This window comes from Procambarus clarkii, chromosome 80 (assembly GCF_040958095.1).
Source record: "Procambarus clarkii isolate CNS0578487 chromosome 80, FALCON_Pclarkii_2.0, whole genome shotgun sequence".
Lineage (NCBI taxonomy): Eukaryota > Metazoa > Arthropoda > Malacostraca > Decapoda > Cambaridae > Procambarus > Procambarus clarkii.
In genome coordinates this window covers 14332606-14351478 of record NC_091229.1, presented here as the reverse complement: position 1 = coordinate 14351478, position 18873 = coordinate 14332606, and the positions used below count along the sequence as shown (strand labels likewise).

General features: G+C 45.3%; 1 long non-coding RNA gene across 1 annotated transcript; it reads left to right on the top strand.

Moving 5' to 3' along the window:
• Positions 1 to 559: 559 nt before the first annotated feature.
• On the top strand, positions 560 to 18617 carry LOC138357850 (uncharacterized). The gene is made up of 3 exons (XR_011225163.1): positions 560 to 751; positions 17650 to 17799; positions 18460 to 18617. It is a non-coding gene; the product is annotated as an uncharacterized lncRNA (long non-coding RNA).
• Positions 18618 to 18873: the final 256 nt, after the last annotated feature.

The following is an 18873-nucleotide window of genomic DNA, read 5'->3' as shown; positions in this document are numbered from 1 at the left end:
TGCGTCGGGCAGCGGTTTGTCCGGCTGGTAGTGCCTGTGTTTCTGGGTCCGCATCCGGCTCGGATGATGTTTGCCTGGAGCCCAAGCATTCCCGGCTTTCGTCTTTTGCCTGGGCTGATGTGGTTGACTTCAGTGACTGTGGGTCTTCAAGTGTTGGGGTGGATCCGGATGCATCGATGTCTATGGAGTTAGTGGTGGCGGAGGTCCATGTGCTTGCTGGTGCTGGTGCCCATGTATCGGCCGTGCCTTCTGTTCCTTCGCCACCAGGGGGCTCTCTGCGGTGGGAGGGGGGGGGGGGAGTGGCTTCTGCCGCCAGGGATGGTTTGGATACTGGTCCTGGGCATTGCCTGGTGGTTACCTTATGGAAGGATATGTGCCGTCCGGTGCCCGTGGCCGTGGGTGCCCCTGCGGTGGTGCCCTCTGTCAAGCTCGCTCCTGAGAGGGTGCGCGTTGAGGACCTGGAGGACGTGTTGCCGGCTTCTGTGATGCCGCCGAGTCACTGGCAACTGATTGCCGAGTTAATGCTGTCGGATGAACCGGACTGCTTTCATGCTGGGCAGATTCCCGACATATCGGGACGCGTGGCAACTACGCCCCTTGTCAGTAATACCATCTGGGTCCCCTGTTTGCGGGTGTTTGTTGCCCGGGTTCCGGAGGTTATGGCTTCCTCAGTGGATGAGCTAGACCCTAGGCGGTGGTTGCTCTGGGAAGCATTCCATGTGCAGTTCCCGCGGGCCCGGTTCCCGGGCAAGTATGTCCACTGATTACCTGTTTCTTTGCTTTATGAAGTACTGTGTGCCCCTCTGGCTGTATGTTTGCCCTATTGTGTTCTGTGCTTGTGCCTCTCCCTTTGTTGCGAGGCCGGTGGTTGTGGGTGTTCTTGTTTATGTGTTTTGTGTTGTAATTGTGCCCTGTGTGGCTTTTGTTTTTTTATTTCTGGCTTGTTGTATATTATTATTTTCTTGTAATGTTTTATGTTGTTATATTTATGTCTTACCTGTATGTCATGATGATTGTGTTTGTTTTGTTTCATGTGTTATTATGTTTTGTGTATTGATTGCTTGTTTACATTGTTTTCTCTTTGTGTTCTGTTCTTGTCTTGATGTATGCTGTTTTTCTCTAGTTATGTTTGTTGTTGTACTGTGCTGTCGGTCCATCTGGCCGGTGGTTTTTTGTTTTGCTTTGTTATTATGTTTTCTCTCTTGTTTTATTGTATTTATTGTATTTACCTTGCATGCTTGCATGTAAAAAAAAAAAATCTAATTGTGCAACCGTTCTCGCCAGCGTCCCCAACGTCATGAAACTGCCATACTAAAGTGCCCTTAACCTAACCTACCAGACGACCTACGAACAGAAAACGGGACATTATGTCAATTTCCGGAGTCGCAACCATTTACTAGTACGACCGTTTTTGTCCTTAAGTAGACAATACTTCACAATGCGACGTGTTATTAGGAGGCCGGGTTGTAGTAACACTGTGGGTTGTAGTAACACTGTGGGTTGTAGTAACACTGTGGGTTGTAGTAACACTGCGGGTTGTAGTAACACTGTGGGTTGTAGTAACACTGTGGGTTGTAGTAACACTGCGGGTTGTAGTAACACTGCGGGTTGTAGTAACACTGTGGGTTGTAGTAACACTGTGGGTTGTAGTAACACTGTGGGTTGTAGTAACACTGTGGGTTGTAGTAACACTGCGGGTTGTAGTAACACTGCGGGTTGTAGTAACACTGCGGGTTGTAGTAACACTGCGGGTTGTAGTAACACTGCGGGTTGTAGTAACACTGCGGGTTGTAGTAACACTGCGGGTTGTAGTAACACTGTGGGTTGTAGTAACACTGCGGGTTGTAGTAACACTGTGGGTTGTAGTAACACTGTGGGTTGTAGTAACACTGTGGGTTGTAGTAACACTGTGGGTTGTAGTAACACTGTGGGTTGTAGTAACACTGTGGGTTGTAGTAACACTGCGGGTTGTAGTAACACTGCGGGTTGTAGTAACACTGCGGGTTGTAGTAACACTGTGGGTTGTAGTAACACTGTGGGTTGTAGTAACACTGTGGGTTGTAGTAACACTGCAAGTTGTAGTAACACTGCGGGTTGTAGTAACACTGCGGGTTGTAGTAACACTGCGGGTTGTAGTAACACTGCGGGTTGTAGTAACACTGTGGGTTGTAGTAACACTGCAAGTTGTAGTAACACTGCGGGTTGTAGTAACACTGCGGGTTGTAGTAACACTGCGGGTTGTAGTAACACTGCGCCTTCTTTCTGAATTAAGCTCTTTAACTCAATTAAGCCGTGGCCCCTGTACCCGAGCCTGCATCTCCAGTCTGCATAGGGATCCCTTGTGAGAAAAAGTGTCACAAATTCTTGGATTATCCACGAAAATGGAAACAGCTCAACCTCGTTCTTCCCGCCCGTGTGAGTGTTATAGTCTTGTGGATCTCTAATAAGTTGATAAAAACTGCATTTTAATTTTTCTGAATCAGTGTTGATGGGGAAAAATTACTGTACACCCAGCCGTAGGGAGCCGGTGGCTGAGCGGACAGAACACTGGACGCGTGATCCTGTGGTCGCGAGTTCGATTGTCACAGGCTGCTTCCTGGGGGTGGAGGCCAGGTCGAGGACCGGGCCGCGAGGACACTAAGCCCCGAAATCATCTCAAGATAACCCAACCAACATTTTTATTATTTATTTATTTATTTATTTATTTATTTATTTATTTATTTATTTATTTATTTATTTATTTATATACAAGAAGGAACATTGGGTTTGTGAGAATACATAGCATAGTATTTACAATCTTGTAAAGCCACTAGAACGCGCAGTGTTTCGGGCAGGTCCTTAATCTAACAGATAATTTTAAGTAGGTAAATTGTAGCAGAATTAATAAAACGATAACAGATACATTGCAAGAAAAAATGAGACGAGAGAGATTAGTAAGTATATTAAAGCACATTGGTACATTAAAGCTCTGATTGATTACATTGACAGCTTGATTGGTAATTTAAACAAGATTAATAGACACCATACAACACATTGATAGCACATATAAGAAGACAGCAATGATCACAATGGTAAAGATGTTCGGATTGGGTACATAAAGATTGGGAAATTGGGTAGCAATAGATACAGTGTAATTTTAAATCAACAAGGTTAGAAACTATGAAGATGAAATTAGGTACTTTTTAGTTTTGTTTTTGAATGACGCAAAAGTTGGACAGCTTTTCAATTCAGTAGGGAGTGAGTTCCATAGACTGGGTCCCTTTATTTGCATAGAGTGTTTACACAGATTAAGTTTGACTCTGGGGATATCAAAGAGATATTTATTTCTGGTGTGGTGATAATGGGTCCTATTACATCTGTCCAGGGAAAGTTTCAGAGCAGGATTTGCACTTAAGAACAGGGTTTTGTAAATGTAGTTGACACAAGAGAATTTGTGGAGTGAGATTATGTTTAGCATGTTTAGGGAGTTAAACAAAGGGAGCTGAGTGTTGTCTGAAAGCAGAATTTGTTATTATTCTGATAGCAGATTTTTGCTGGGTGATGATGGACTTGAGGACCAGAAGACATGGCAGGATGTGCAGAATATCCCCGTTGAAAAGCAGAGGTACAACAGGTACTCTGAGAGAGAACTCTGTCAACATCAGAGGCCCGAGACTGTTCAACACGCTTCCGCTACACATAAGGGGCATAACTGGCAATCCCCTCACAGTGTTCAAGAGAGAACTGGATAAGCACCTCCAAAGGATACCTGATCAACCAGGCTGTGACTCATACGTCAGGCTGCGAGCAGCCGCGTCCAACAGCCTGGTTGATCAGTCCAGCAACCAGGAGGCCTGGTCGACGACCGGGCCGCGGGGACGCTAAGCCCTGGAAGCACCTCAAGGTAACCTCAAGGTAAGGAGGTGGTTTGCAGTGGTTGAACCCCATGCACAGATACCATAATTAAGATAGGGATAGTTTAGTGCATAATATAGAGAGATGAGAGCAGAGTTAGGTACATAATATCTGATTTTGAAGAGTATACCAACTGTTTTAGAGACTTTCTTAGTTATGTGTTGTATGTGGGTGCTGAAGTTGAGTCTCTTGTCTAGGAATAGTCCAAGAAACTTTCCATCATTTTTATTGCTAATGTTTACGTTGTCTATCTGAAGCTGAATTGCATTTGTAGATTTGCTTCCAAATAAGATGTAATAGGTCTTTTCTATGTTAAGTGTTAGTTTGTTGGTTGACATCCACAAGTGAACTTTTTTAAGTTCATTATTAACAACATTATTTAGTGTATGTGGGTTGGGGTTAGAGTAGATGAGGGTAGTATCATCAGCAAACAAAATAGGTTTCAGAATGTTAGAGACATTAGGCAGATCACTGATGTATATAAGAAATAGGAGAGGTCCCAAGGTGCTGCCCTGTGGCACTCCAACGGTTATTGGTAGAGTGGGAGAGGTTATATTATTGATGGCTACACATTGGTGTCTATCACTATGATAGGATTGGATATAGTCCAGTGCATGGCCTCGGATTCCATAATGATGGAGTTTACGTAGGAGGTAATTGTGATTAACAGTTTCAAAGGCCTTTCTCAGGTCAACGAAGAGTCCAATCGGAAACTCATTTTTGTCAAGGGCTGAGTAAATTATATCAAGGAGACTAATAATTGCATTGTTGGTACTCTTTTGGGAACGGAAGCCCCAAAAGGCTTCCAAAAGGCTATATTTAATTATATATTTACAAGGTACATTGGGTTTATGAGAGTACATAATATTGATGTTTTTACATTCTTGTAAAGCCACTAACAAGCGTAGCGTTTCGGGCAGGTCCTGTATATATGAATATATGAAATGATGATGTTTCGTCACACTTGATAATGGTCCAGGATGGACCGAAACGTTCTCACTTTCCTTATTTTCAGGCGTGTGGGTTTGGTGTCTAATTTTCAGCCTCTCATTGAGATACACTGCAAAATTATTCAAGAAATGGAGTGCATTAGGCAGTGATGTGGTGGAGGCAGAATGCATACACAGTTTCAAGTGTAGATATGATAAAAACCCAATAGCCCAATCAACTGGAGTACTGGAATCAGTACACCGGTTGTTTGACGGTTGGTAGGCGGGATCAAAGAGCCGAAACTCAACCTCCGCAAGCACAATTACGTGAGCACTGCAGGCACAACTAGGTGAGTAGATACTCATACATATATACTGGCCAACATTCGTGAATCATTCAGAAACTTGGACAATGGAGCTTTCCAGGCTCTATATACAGCGAAGGGTGACCCACTCTTGAGTATGCATCCCCAGCATGGAACCCTTGCCTGAAAAAGGACAGAGAGTGACTAGAAAAGATCCAGAGATATACAATGAGACTCCTTCCGGAGCTGAGGGGATTGAGTTATGAGGAAAGACGGAGATAACTGGACCTTAATACACTGGAGGAAAAGATAAGGGGGGGGGGGCATGATAACAACATACAAAATTATAAAGTCTGCCCGAAACGCTGCGCGTACTAGTGGCTTTACAAGATTGTAAATACTATACTATGTATTCTCACAAACCAAATGTACCTTCTTGTATATAAATAAGTAAATAAATAAATAAATAAATAAATAAATAAATAAAGGATATTGACAAAGTATATAAAGCAGCGTTGTTCAAAGCTAGGGACAGCAGAACGAGGGGTCACAGAGGGACACAGAAAACTAAATGAGTCATAGCGACACCTGGAAGAACCTTTCACTGTTAGAGCTGTCAGTAATGGAGTGCATTAGATACACAAGTTGTTGAAGCTAATTCGATTCAAAATTGTAAATGTAAATACGATAAGAACGTGAGAAATGAATCATTACATTAATCTAGGAACATTAGGACGGCGGGGCCAGGAGCCTAGCGCGATCCTGCAAGCACATCTAGGAGAGCACACAAACATATATACGTCTGAAGAACGGACAGCGCTCGGGAGCTGTAGTCCAAAGGACCCGGGTTTGATTTCCGGCCGAGGAAGAAACAAATTCGTAGATTTCTTTTACCAAACGCCTCTGTTCACCCAGCAGTAAATAGGTACCCAGGAATTAAACAAGTGCTAAGAGTTACATCCTTGGGATGTATGTATGTGTGTGTGTGTGTGTGTGTGTGTGTGTGTGTGTGTGTGTGTGTGTGTGTGTGTGTGTGTGTGTGTGTGTGTGTGTGTGTGTGTGTGTGTGTGTGTGTGTGTGTGTGTGTTTGCGTGTAGTCACCTAGTTGTGTTTGCGGGGTTTGAGCTCTGGCTCTTTGGTCCCGCCTCTCAACCGTCAATCAACAGATGTACATATTCCTGAGCCTATTGGGCTCTATCATATCTACATTTCAAACTGTGTATGGAGTCAGCCTCCACCACATCACTTCCTAATGCATTCCATTTGTCAACCACTCGGACACTAAAAAAGTTCTTTCTAATATCTCTGTGGCTCATTTGGGCGCTCAGTTTCCACCTGTGTCCCCTAGAGCATGTGCCCCTTGTGTTAAATAGCCTGTCTTTATCTACCCTATCAATTCCCTTGAGAACCTTGAATGTGGTGATCATGTCCCCCCTAACTCTTCTGTCTTCCAGGGAAGTGAGGTTTAATTCCCGTAGTCTCTACTCGTATCTCATACCTCTCAGCTCGGGTACTAGTCTGGTGGCAAACCTTTGAACCTTTTCCAGTTTAGTCTTATGCTTGACTAGATATGGACTCCATGCTGGAGCCGCATACTCCAGGATTGGCCTGACATATGTGTGTGCGTGCGTGTGCGTGTATATTATATGTTATAATCAATTCATCATTATCAATTTGTATCTACAGTATCGAGATCCAGCTCTTGGATCCCACCTTCCCAAGCACCCGGCGGTTGACTGTTACACCACTCACGTCCTTCATAGATGCTATCACACCTCACCGGGGTTCCCATTTCCGTCAGGGACTCTCCACAGCAGGGAATACTTGCCCATAAGCTATCTAGGCCAGGAGTCTTCAAGCCCTATTTAGTTTTTCCTTTCGTTTTTTCCGGCTTCCTGTCCCCGACAATTATAATTATTATTAAAACAAATAACTGGCACAATAACAAGAGACTGAGGCACCACAATCTTCGATTTTCCATAACAACTCAACCCGTCAATCCACAAAAAATCACCAACGAATTCAAAGTGATTAGGTCCCTACTCCTTAACAAATCCTTTGGTCATCACATTACAAAATGGCGCCCCCCCCCCACGCCCAATTGGGAAAATTACAATTATACAAATACAAATTTACATACAGTAATACAAAATTACAATCTCCTGACCGCCCTCATAGTGATTCTAGCATCAGGGGAATTCACATTAAATCTTTAAAGTCGCAAACATTATTTTCATCCAAAGTACTAGAGAAAGATAAACATTAACCAGAAACCACAACTCTATTTCTCTCTTAGAAATATTTTTGTTTCTTTTTTTTATTTATAAAACAAATACATGACAAGGAAAGCAGTACAACATTAAGGCACCGAAGCACCGAAGGAAAAACCTTACACCAGCACACACCAGCCAACAACATAACACCAATTGACATGCAAGCAACACAGAACAAGTACAATATAAATGTCACACCATAAGCTGAAGATATGTGAACACAAGAAAAACACAGTGGACAATTTTCAGAGCAAAACGTAAATGAGAACCCATGAAACAAGCAAAATTCATTAGAAAACACAATAAGAAACTACACAACCCAGACGGGGCGCGCCAAGTTACATACATTAAAAACGACACAATGGCGCAAAATAAACATTCAGAAGCAAAGGTACAAAATAATAAAAATTTCCAATACACACACACAACCCAGGGAACACCCGGCACACACAATACAGAAACACGCGATCGTTCGACCGGAACACACAGGAACCGGGGAAACAAACGGCAACCACAACCCAGACACACATGAAAAAAATACCGGAACACGCAGGACCCGGCAAAAAAAAAAAAAAACACCACACACACCAGAAGCACACACACACACACAGAACACCATTAGCAACAACACAGAAGATAACAGTATAACACACACGGAAAACACATTACAGTATGAACAAACACACAAACAATTTACACAAAGGCCTAAACTAGGCAATCAAAACAACCACATATCAGACAATGCAATAAGTTATAAACGTTCCGGGAGCATATAATGCAAGCACAAAACTACGCATATATATCGGGAAACTCTCTCTTCGGAAACCACAAGCAGTATGCCTCCCAAACGAGCTTGATATCATCAGACACCGGTCTACCAGGCGACGCACAAGGCTGAGGCATCAGCTCCGGCACCCCATAAACAAAACATTTCACCCTCGGCACCCAAATAGTATAGGGGCACCACGGCGCCGGATACACCCGGCTATCCACAGTAAGTTCCAAAGCTTGTGACGCATCGAGCGGGACCCCATTGGCCGGTACCACAGGGAAGGGTGCAGCACGAGGGATCTGAGCACCAGGGAACGGACAAGGGTAGCCACAGAGGTCTGTACTGATAGTCACACTGTTCTTCACTCCAAGGAGGAACCACAGGGAACGCACACTTGCCAGGGCCCCTTCCACCGGGCACAGGATCAGAGGCCTCCCGGTGCACAGTTTTCGTGAGGAGCACCACAAGGTCACGTTCACTAGGGGCAACCACCCAAGGAGGGGAGGCACCAGCAGCAGGTGCCACAGGAGGCCGCACAGGCCCATCCATCACATCATCATCCACAACTTCACACTCCGCAGCCCACCCACGAGGGGGCGACACACTCCTAGCTTTCCAGGAACGCTTGGACAGAGGCCTCTGATCATCTGAACTGTCGCTGCCAGCAGGAGGCATCCCAGTAGAGCCCACGGCCGGCCGCAAGTCACCGGGCAACACACGATCCGGAAATTCATCAGCCTCACCCACAGAGGGTAAAGTACCCTTCAGGCATCACAGGAGCTGGAGATAGGGCCGGCAGAGCTGGCGGAGGCGAAGGAGCCGGCTGAGGCGACGGGGCCGGCGGAGGCGAGGAAGCCGACGGTGGGGGGCGGGTCTGCACCCCCCACCACCCCGACACCCACACCACCAACCGCATTTACTGAAGCGGCACCCATCACAGCGGCCGTCCTCTCACAACCACAACCGAGACATCCTCACGCTCGGGCAAGGAAGGAAAATCCGCTTCAAGAAACACATTAACCCGATCATACATCCGAGTGTCGCAGGCAGCAGCCAAATGTCCAACATACCCATATTTAAAACACGTCCGAGTCTGCCCACGGTAGGAAAAGCAGACCGTTAAGTCAGCAAGCATGAGAGAAGAAGGCACATTCCCATGAAGAACCATCTTAGCCGTTCTATAACCATTACCGAGTCCCTTGACGTCCCCGGTTGTGTATCTACAGACACGAATAGACTCCACACGCCCATACCTGACAAGAGCCCGACGGAGAAGATCCTCAGACATTTCAAACGGCGCATTCTTAATAGACACGCATGTGTACTCCACACTCAAATTCGTCGCAGTCACAGAGCCAAGACCGTTGCTCATCCCCACCACCTTGTCCTCATACTGGTCGAGAAACCTCCGGAACAAGCCAGTCCCGGCGAACTTCACAACTACTCTGTCGTCACGAACACCTGTAGACCGACGAGGTCTTCCACTTTCACACCCATAACTGTAAACAGAGCGTTGCTGACGACGCCAATATCCACCCGACAGGTAAATGTCAGCCCAGCCGAGTACTTCCCCCTTAGTGGCGGCACGTAAGTCCCCATACTGAGACAAATAGTCACCCCGCAGTGGCAAACAACCACCCGTCAGGGCAACCAACAATCACCCCTCTCCAAGAAATAATGGCAAGTGCTTCGAGAATTATGTTAAAATCATCTTACCCATAACTGTGAAGACGAAACAACATTTTTACACATACACAAGGCAAGGACACTAACGTGAAGAATGTATGAGAGACTGTGCACAAGGCCTTTCACCATGTCTTGCATGATGGTCTTCTGTACAAGCTCACAGACATTCCAGTCCAAAATAGGACCTAACTTCGTCTAATAAACATTTAATTAAGCAATAAATATCACTACAAACTGTAGCATGTATCACACTGAGGCGTTTACAGCCGCTGGAGCACCTCACGTCTCCTGTGTAACTCCAGTACTCATTGACGTGCTTGTAAGCGACCTCCCTTAACCAGTACACACATACATCACCATACACAGTTCCCTGGTGATGAGGATCATGTTATAACACCAAACCACACACTAGAAAGTGAAGAGACGACGACGTTTCTGTCCGTCCTGGACCATTATCAAGTCGATTGTGATGAGAGGAAGGAGGCAAAGGCAATAACTAGGCAAGAGAGAGATGAGGATCATGTTATACCATCAGACCATCCAGGGGAGAGCAAATATACATGTCATAATTGTAAAAATTGAGAACGGAGAACTTGAACATAGAGCAAAATCACCTTAAACTCAGAGCAGCCGCAAACGACGACAATAACATGTAATGCTCACATAGCTGAGAATAAGGGAAGGGCGAATAAGAGAACCAATTAGCAAAACAATAAAATGATGCTGGGATTCAAAATCGTCAGATAGCTAAGCTCCTGAAAACAGCAATAACCAAAAGGAACTTTGCCCGTCTGTATATATTCAGGCAGACACCAGCACCAGCGAACTGCAGCTCTATAAGTGGACCATTAGACCGGGTCTTGACTCTCCAATACCCTTTTAGACTAACCAAAACAGATGAATAAATTAAAATGAGAAAAGGTCAGAATAGGGCCTTTACATTCGTGGTAAATATCCCAGTAAGTGACAGAAATAAAGTGAGAAAACACACTTATCTATCCAAAATCATGCCAGTGAATATAAGGCTGCAGATGACTCCTGTAAAAAATAAAGAACCTATGTGTTCCATTTAGAGAAGACTAACTTTCTGGAAATCCTTTAATACAATGACTTTGAAACTCACAAACTGCCTCGTAGTCTAAATTACTTCACAACAAAACGTAATTTAGACATACACACAAGCCTGATCACTCACTAACATGCATAATGCGTGTCCTTCCTGGTAAATGGGTCCTCTCAGATCATGTAACACTTAACAGGTTTATCAATAACAGGTTTACACCCGTTATTACAATAACGGGTGTAAACCGAGGTGTAACGGTTACACCCGTTATTATTATTTCACCCTCCAGTGACGAGCCACCAACCACTGGCACAGTATGAACAAATATGAACGATCATGTTATGAACAGTATGAACGGCCCTTGTGGATTTGTTCATTTGATGCATCACGTTAGTGTGATCTCTGTGTGTGTCACTGGCACAGTATTCACCCTCCAGTGACGAACCACTAGCCCACTGACACGGTATTAGCTGTACATAATATCTGTATACCTCGTCTCTACTATTAAAAATAAAGATTGGACGCATTTGAATTAATAAGTAGATTCACTAATTAAGTACGATTATTATTATTTCTTGGCCTTACCATTCCATCCAACCTTTAAACTATGCAACAGCTCATTGAAACTGTGATGACCACGCTCCACATAATTATGTTTACTCTGAAGCCAAATCACGTGTGAAGTGATGACTAAACCACTACTGAGAAGGTGGGGAAGCGACAACGTTTCGGTCCGTCCTGGACCATTATGAAGGCGGGTGAGATAAAGGTCCAGGATGGACATAAACGTCGTCGTCTCCTCGTCTTGTGGTGTGTAGTTTGATCATCATTTCTTCAGCCACGTCGTTGTGACTCGTCGTCTGCTGTACGTGTGTGTTAAGGGCAGTCCTGGTGTGGTGGTCAACACCCTGAGGTGCTCCTGGGTTACTACCGTCACAACACGCCGCCCAAACTCTCCTGTGATGACGCCAGTTATAATATCCTAAGCTGGTGAATATAGATCCCACCCACGCACGGGCTTCGTCATGCGTACTCCCTCAGCTGACGCACCAAGCTTTGACGCTATACTATGTGAAGGCAAGAGGCAAGTGGAGTTAGAGCCTTTACTAATAAAGCTTCGCCTCATTTTATATTAAAGCCATTGGATACTGATCAAACAATCAGAATGAAAGTACTTCCAATCTTAATTTTTAATAACTTTTTAAACTAACTTAAAACTCAAGATAAATTCTTACTCAAATAATTACCTGAGTTTACCAGGTAAACTCAGCTAAATATCTGAGTAAGAATTTACCTTAGAAGTGAAAGGACTCGGGGTCGCGTCCTCAAACAGTACACTTAGCAGTCAATAAGTCCCTTGGAGTTACTCAACAGTTGTGCGTTGCATCTTTTGGGAAGGTCAGTCGTTAAATTGGTGGAAATTTAATCAACCCAACTGATTTCATTCCTCAGGCAAGGGGTAACCTATTACAGAAAAAACGAACAACCTTCACCATATACAAACCCCATCACATACTTCCATAGTCACTCCTATACAGCCACTAAATACAATATAGCAGCCACACCACAGACCCCTCGACCGACAGGATCGAGGACCGACAGGGACCGACAGACCGAGAGGGTCTTAGCGTCCCCCGACGCTAAGCCCCGAAATCATCTTAAGATAACCTTAAGATAACCTCAAGATAACCTCAAGATAACCAAGATAAACCCATACCACAGAAGTAGCAAGGTTGGGGTCCACATCCTGTGAGGGAGCCCTGACGCACGAGGGACAGCCTGGGGGACGTCCCCACGTCTCCGGATGGCCAACATGACCGGATACGGAGGGGAAGCTGCAGGAAAATGTTGATAAAATCTATGGAACAAATAATATCAGCATGAAACGTCGTGGGTCGTAGTGTTGGTTGATGGCGATGTGAGGATGTGGTGTTGGGTTGATCGTGTCTTGATCACTGAACACAGGTTCATTCCGAACACAACCAAACCTCTCTTGCCTCAGTAACAGTTACTCCCCCCATGTAATTCTTCACACCAGACCCTTGAGATTTACCACTAGATTTATACACGAACTCAATGAAAGAACACATGGGAAGGTGATTAAAAGCCGTCGGGGTTTCCCATTTAGTTACATAAATATTCTCTGATAATAATTAAGACATTAACCTTCTTTATTTGGATAAATCATCTACCCATTCCAATAACCCCACTGTACCTCCCGGTCACCACCTGACCTCATAACCTCCGCCTAGGTCCCTACTACAGAATTATCACTACAACTCTCCACACCCGGTTAGTCTTCCGTACAATACTTCCACACTGCAGACTGTACTTGGTCAACAAGATCACATCAAGTCCCCACACTTGGTCGGTTCACTTCGCTGCTGCCACAGACGGAGGAGATAAGGAGAACTTCCTAGAACCGCAGCTGACACAAGACTCCCTCCAGCGGACATAGCCTCAAACATGTCACACCGTATCCCAAGGAGGGTATAATCCGATTAACTGTAAATCTCATTGTTCCAAGAAACTTGAGGTCACCCTTTGTCCTCTTGGCTGGTACATTCGTCAGGTTGGCACCGGATGTCTTAATCACTTTTGGCCTTATCTCGATGTGTGACCTGCCTGAATACTTAAATGATTGGTGGAAGAGTATGCTAAGTGTTGTAGTGCTTGATTCATTATCTAATATTCACTCCTAACTTGTGGATTACAACACCACTCCCTTCCTTAAACATGTATATGTTTATATGCATCATTGCAATGGTTGCATTAGTGCAAGAGCCTGGAGGATGCACCCATCATATATGTACAACTAAAAATTCATACTATTTCATGTGCATTAAATCCTCATCATAGCATGGGTGACATAATCTGTAATATTGTTTACCCATACCTCAATATATACATATACCTGAACTGCTGACATATTAATACATACATAACTATACACATAACATGGACCAGACTGCTGGCATTAAACATATATGACACTTGTCATTAATGTTTACACAACACATAAATATAAGGTTCTTCATCCTCAGTAACAATTTCCTAAAATATTTACATCCTGCCCTGTACTGTTCACATGGGGGCTTACAATGACCACACCTCGACAAAATGTTTCACTGGCCGCATCCCTTCTCTTCTGTCTTCGTCCTCCATGGTTGCTAGGTCATAGATCCTCCATGACCCAGACAAAACCCAGGCTGTCCAGCCTGGTGAATGTTGTCAATGTCCCATCGTTGCTCTGGGCTAACGTGATCCTGGCATCCAGAACAACGGAGATTCCTACCCTAGGGTCATGTCCCCTCGGGTCCATGCTGCTGTCTCGTTCCAGGGCACCACCCCAGAACGGTGAAGATACCTCACAGCTCCCTGGTCATCCTTCCTCGCTGTTGCTCACCACAGCTGCAGCACATTACTCTAGGCCCAGCTGCCCAGAGTCAGTTCATCTCACACCTATTATTCCCGAGCCTCCTGGCTCGATCTCATAAGTACATGACACTCCCTCGTCTCCGATGATAAAGATTAAGCAACCCAACAGGTGGCACGGTCATGAATATCTCGTAACCTCGGCTCCTTGCTCTTCTCTCCCCTTATATAGCCTGAGCGCAGCTGCAAAGCCATTGCAGCTGGCCCTTATCCCTGCCTGGATGTCACGGGGCGAATCTCACCTATACTGTTACGTTGGCTTCTCTTCCTTCCCCCTTTTTTTTCTCAAGAGTAACCTCAGTGTATCCTCAAGGCTTTCCTTCTACTCTACCTGAAGCTCTGTGACATAGTCCCGGGAGACCTTCTCAAGCCTATCACTTAGTAATGGCGCCTCCAGGATGCTTTCCCGCTGGGATAAACAGGAAGGGAAGTTATCAGTAAGCTGATGTTCACGGAAGCTGGGCTCTAACAACATCCTCATTCAGTTTGGGATGAAACTTGAAGGTAGGAAGTTGTTGGTTGTTTTTGTGGTGGTGGTGGAGGTGAACCTTCCTACCTACCAGTGGAGGTAGTGGTGGGGATGGTTGTTGTTGTGGTGGTGGTGGTGGAGGTAGTGGTGGGGATGGTTGTTGTTGTAGTGGTGGTGGTGAGGATAGTTGTTTTGTTTGTGGAGAAAGTGGTGGGGATGGTTGTGGTGGTGGTGGAGGTTCACCTCCTTGATTACCCGTGATTACCAAGCAGTAATCAAGGGTTAGTAAGATTTAGCTCTTCATACCCCGGCAACTAGAGCCTTGTTATGTTATAATTTAACAGTTTGACGTTCGAATTCTTTATCGAACCAGGGTTTAAAGATGTGGCTGGAGGTGGCTTCCACAACTTCTTGACCATCATATCCTCCTGAGTGTCTTTTCTCCTCCAATGTTGTGAGGTCTTGCTCCCTCTACGTAGCCTCATTGCTCAAGCCTCTTAGCTCCGCTTCAGATTGCGCGGATTCCAGGCCGGTGATGTATATATATTCCAGTATTGATCGAACAAAGGCTGTGTGCAGTAGATTGCTTTGAAAGAGACCTGGGGACAGATTCACGAAACAGTTACGCAAGTACTTACGAACCTGTACATCTTTTCTCAATCTTTGGCGGCTTTGTTTACAATTATTGAACAGTTAAATATCTTCGAAGCACCAGGAGGCTGTTTATAGCAATAACAATAGTTGATTGGGAAGTTTTCATGCTTGTAAACTGTTTAATAAATGTAACCAAAGCCGTGAAAAATTGAGGAAAGATGTACACGTTCGTAAGTACTTGCGTAACTGCTTTGTGAATCTGGTCCCTGATAAGAAGATTCTGAACTACGTTCAATTGTTTACCGTATGTCTCACACGCTGCCGATGTTCACGAGATTATGTGTGCCTCTGGTGTTCGGTGTTGGAATTATAGCCGCTCCTAAATATTTTCCACTTTGAGACCCCCAGATGCCATCCCCCTTATGATGTAGATATCTTCTGGGTTCTTCTTCCTTTCTTACCTGCATTACCTTCTATCTTGAGGTTATCTTGAGATGATTTCGGGGCTTTAGTGTCCCCGCGGCCCGGTTCTCGACCAGGCCTCCACCCCCAGGAAGTAGCCCGTGACAGCTGACTAACACCCAGGTACCTATTTACTGCTAGGTAACAAGGGCATAGGGTGAAAGAAACTCTGCCCATTGTTTCTCTCCAGCGCCCGGGATCGAACTCTGGACCACAGGATCACAGTTCAGCGTGCTGTCCGCTCGGGGAGCCGGTCGGCCGAGTGGCTTTCGAGCGGCTTACCTTTCACATAACAATTCTACCAACCTTTTGTTTGGCCACTTGTGGAGTGGTTGATGGTCTTCGTGTAACTTTCTGCCGACCTTCTTCATTCTTACATTCCTCATCAGTGTACAATATATGAATAATAATATGCATCTCTCACATGACCACGAGTAACACTTCAGGGTCGGCACTCCGTGTGCTGCCTCGGCACCCCTTGGCACTAGTCTGACCGCCACGGCTGGCGGTAGAATGGACTGCGCTCGGGATTCGTAGTCCTAAGGTTCCGGGTTCGATCCCCGGTGGAGGCGGAAACAAATGGGCAGTTTCTTTCACCCCGATGCCCCTGTTCACCTAGCAGTAAATAGGTACCTGGAAGTTAGACAGCTGGTACGGGCTGCTTTCTGAGGGTAATAAAAAGGAGGCCTTGTCGAGGACCGGGCCGCGGGGACGCTAAGCCCCGAAATCATCTGAAGACACCTCAAGATGGTCGAGGACAGGGCCGCGGGGACGCTAAGTCCTGAAATCATCTGAAGACACCTCAAGATGGTCGAGGACCGGGCCGCGGGGACGCTAAGCCCCGAAATCATCTGAAGACACCTCAAGATGGTCGAGGACAGGGCCGCTGGGACGCTAAGCCCTGAAATCATTTCAAGACAACCTCAAGATTGTCACTCTCACACAACCCTACACGTACGTAAGGAACCCTCACTCCTAATAGCCCGTCGCATTTTGAAGTATACATTAACTAAGGCCAAAAGCTGTCGTACTAGAAAACGGTAGCGGCTCGCAAAATTGACATACTGTCCTGTTTTCTGTTTGTGGATTCTCTGGTAGGTTAGGATAAGGGCACTTTAGTACGACAATCTCGTGACGTTAGGGACGCCGACGAGAACAGGCTGACGTACGAACACACACATTCCCCACTTTATATAGTACTGAATTTATTGAATACATATTGAATTTATATTCAGGAACGAACTACACACACCAAAACTTAATAACATCATGGCATACTGTTTAAAAGTGCCGTATTTCATGACAAAATTCGTTAAAATACTGAAAAAGCCGTCAGGATGTTGATCCGGACAATTTCTTCAGGTCAGATGTAAAACAAACAAGGAACAACGGGTTCAAGCTCAACAAGCTACAATGTAGGACTGAGAACAGGAGATGCTTTGTCACCCACAGGGTTATAAACCCGTGGAACCGCTTACCCGCCGAAGCCGCCAACCCACCTACCATGCGAAAACTCTGTTGAATTTTAAAATCCAACTGGAAAATATCATCAAATGTTGGAACCTTTGACAAACCACCGGCTTTCTGTCCTCGTCGTTGGTACTAGTGTTAGTGGCCTGGAGGCAAAATATATGTAGCAATGAGTCTGACGATTATAATGTACATTATTATAAGTTATGGATCATGTATAATAACTGGGCCGCAACATAAACTAATACTGATCAATTTGACTGCCTTTGAATAAGATTCTTCCTATTATTTCTTGAGGAGAATGTTGCACCTGGTGATCGTCTTGTGGCTGGCCACCAGGGCGGCGCTCTTCAACATGGACGCCACCCGGCCGCTGGTGCTCACCGGCAACAAGAAGTCCCAGTTTGGGTTTAGTGTCGCCATCTGGCCGAACTTTGGCGAGCCCTTGTGAGTAGACGAGGCTGTGTGAGAGAGAGAGAGAGAGAGGATGAAATTTTTGTTTTCCAAAGTAGGAAGCTCATTCAGGTCAGTGACCTTGGGCTCAAGTGACCCATGGTTGTTGGTGTCAAGGGGGGGGGGCCTACCCCTTCCTCCAGGGTGCCAGCATTGTTATCCTACAAATGCCACCATTTCCATTCAACCCATTTAGCATTGTATTGGGAAGCCTGGGCTCCCCAATCAACATCTTTATATAATATATATTTCATTGTACTGAAGATTTGTATGAAAAATTATGAATTTTCAATATTTTTTCATATCCGTATAGTATTATCTAGGTTTTGTTTGACTATCTAGATTATGTTAAATATATTATATATTGTATGTATTTCATGTGCTGCTTTACCATATATATTATATAGGGACTTACAACCGCGGTAACATTGTACAATAATGGTTTATTCAATCAATCCGCACTTTCCATCCAAGTCTTGTGTGCTATCTAATCATTCATCAAATCTAACATTTATCCCAGTCATCCATCCGTGAATACATCGATACCTTACAGTTATCACCCGATATCTTATCCATACATTCACCCACCTTCTCCACCCATCGTCAATTTATTTATGTACCCAGCCACACTAACCATCCGGCTTGATCCATCAGACTAGTGGTAGGAGCCCCGCAGGACGCTGGAGGTGCCAGCGTAGGAGAGGATGAAGGACAGAGCAAGGTGAGGATCATCCCTGGGACGGTGTACCTCTGTGACCCCATCAACAACTTCTCCTGTTCCACCCACCGCACCAAGTTCCAGCCCCGCTACCATGGCGGTGAGTTTAGAAGTGTCTAGTACCCATGAGATGATCATTGGAGCATCTTCTTGAGATGATTTCGGGGGCTTAGCGTCCCCGCGGCCCGGTCCTCGACCAGGCCTCCTTTTTGTTACACATCCCCCAGGAAGCAGCCCATAGCATCTGTCTAACTCCCACGTACCTATTTACTGCTAGGTGAACAGGAGGCATCGGGGTGAAAGAAACTCTGCTCATTTGTTTCCGCCTCCGTCGGGAATCGAACCCGGAA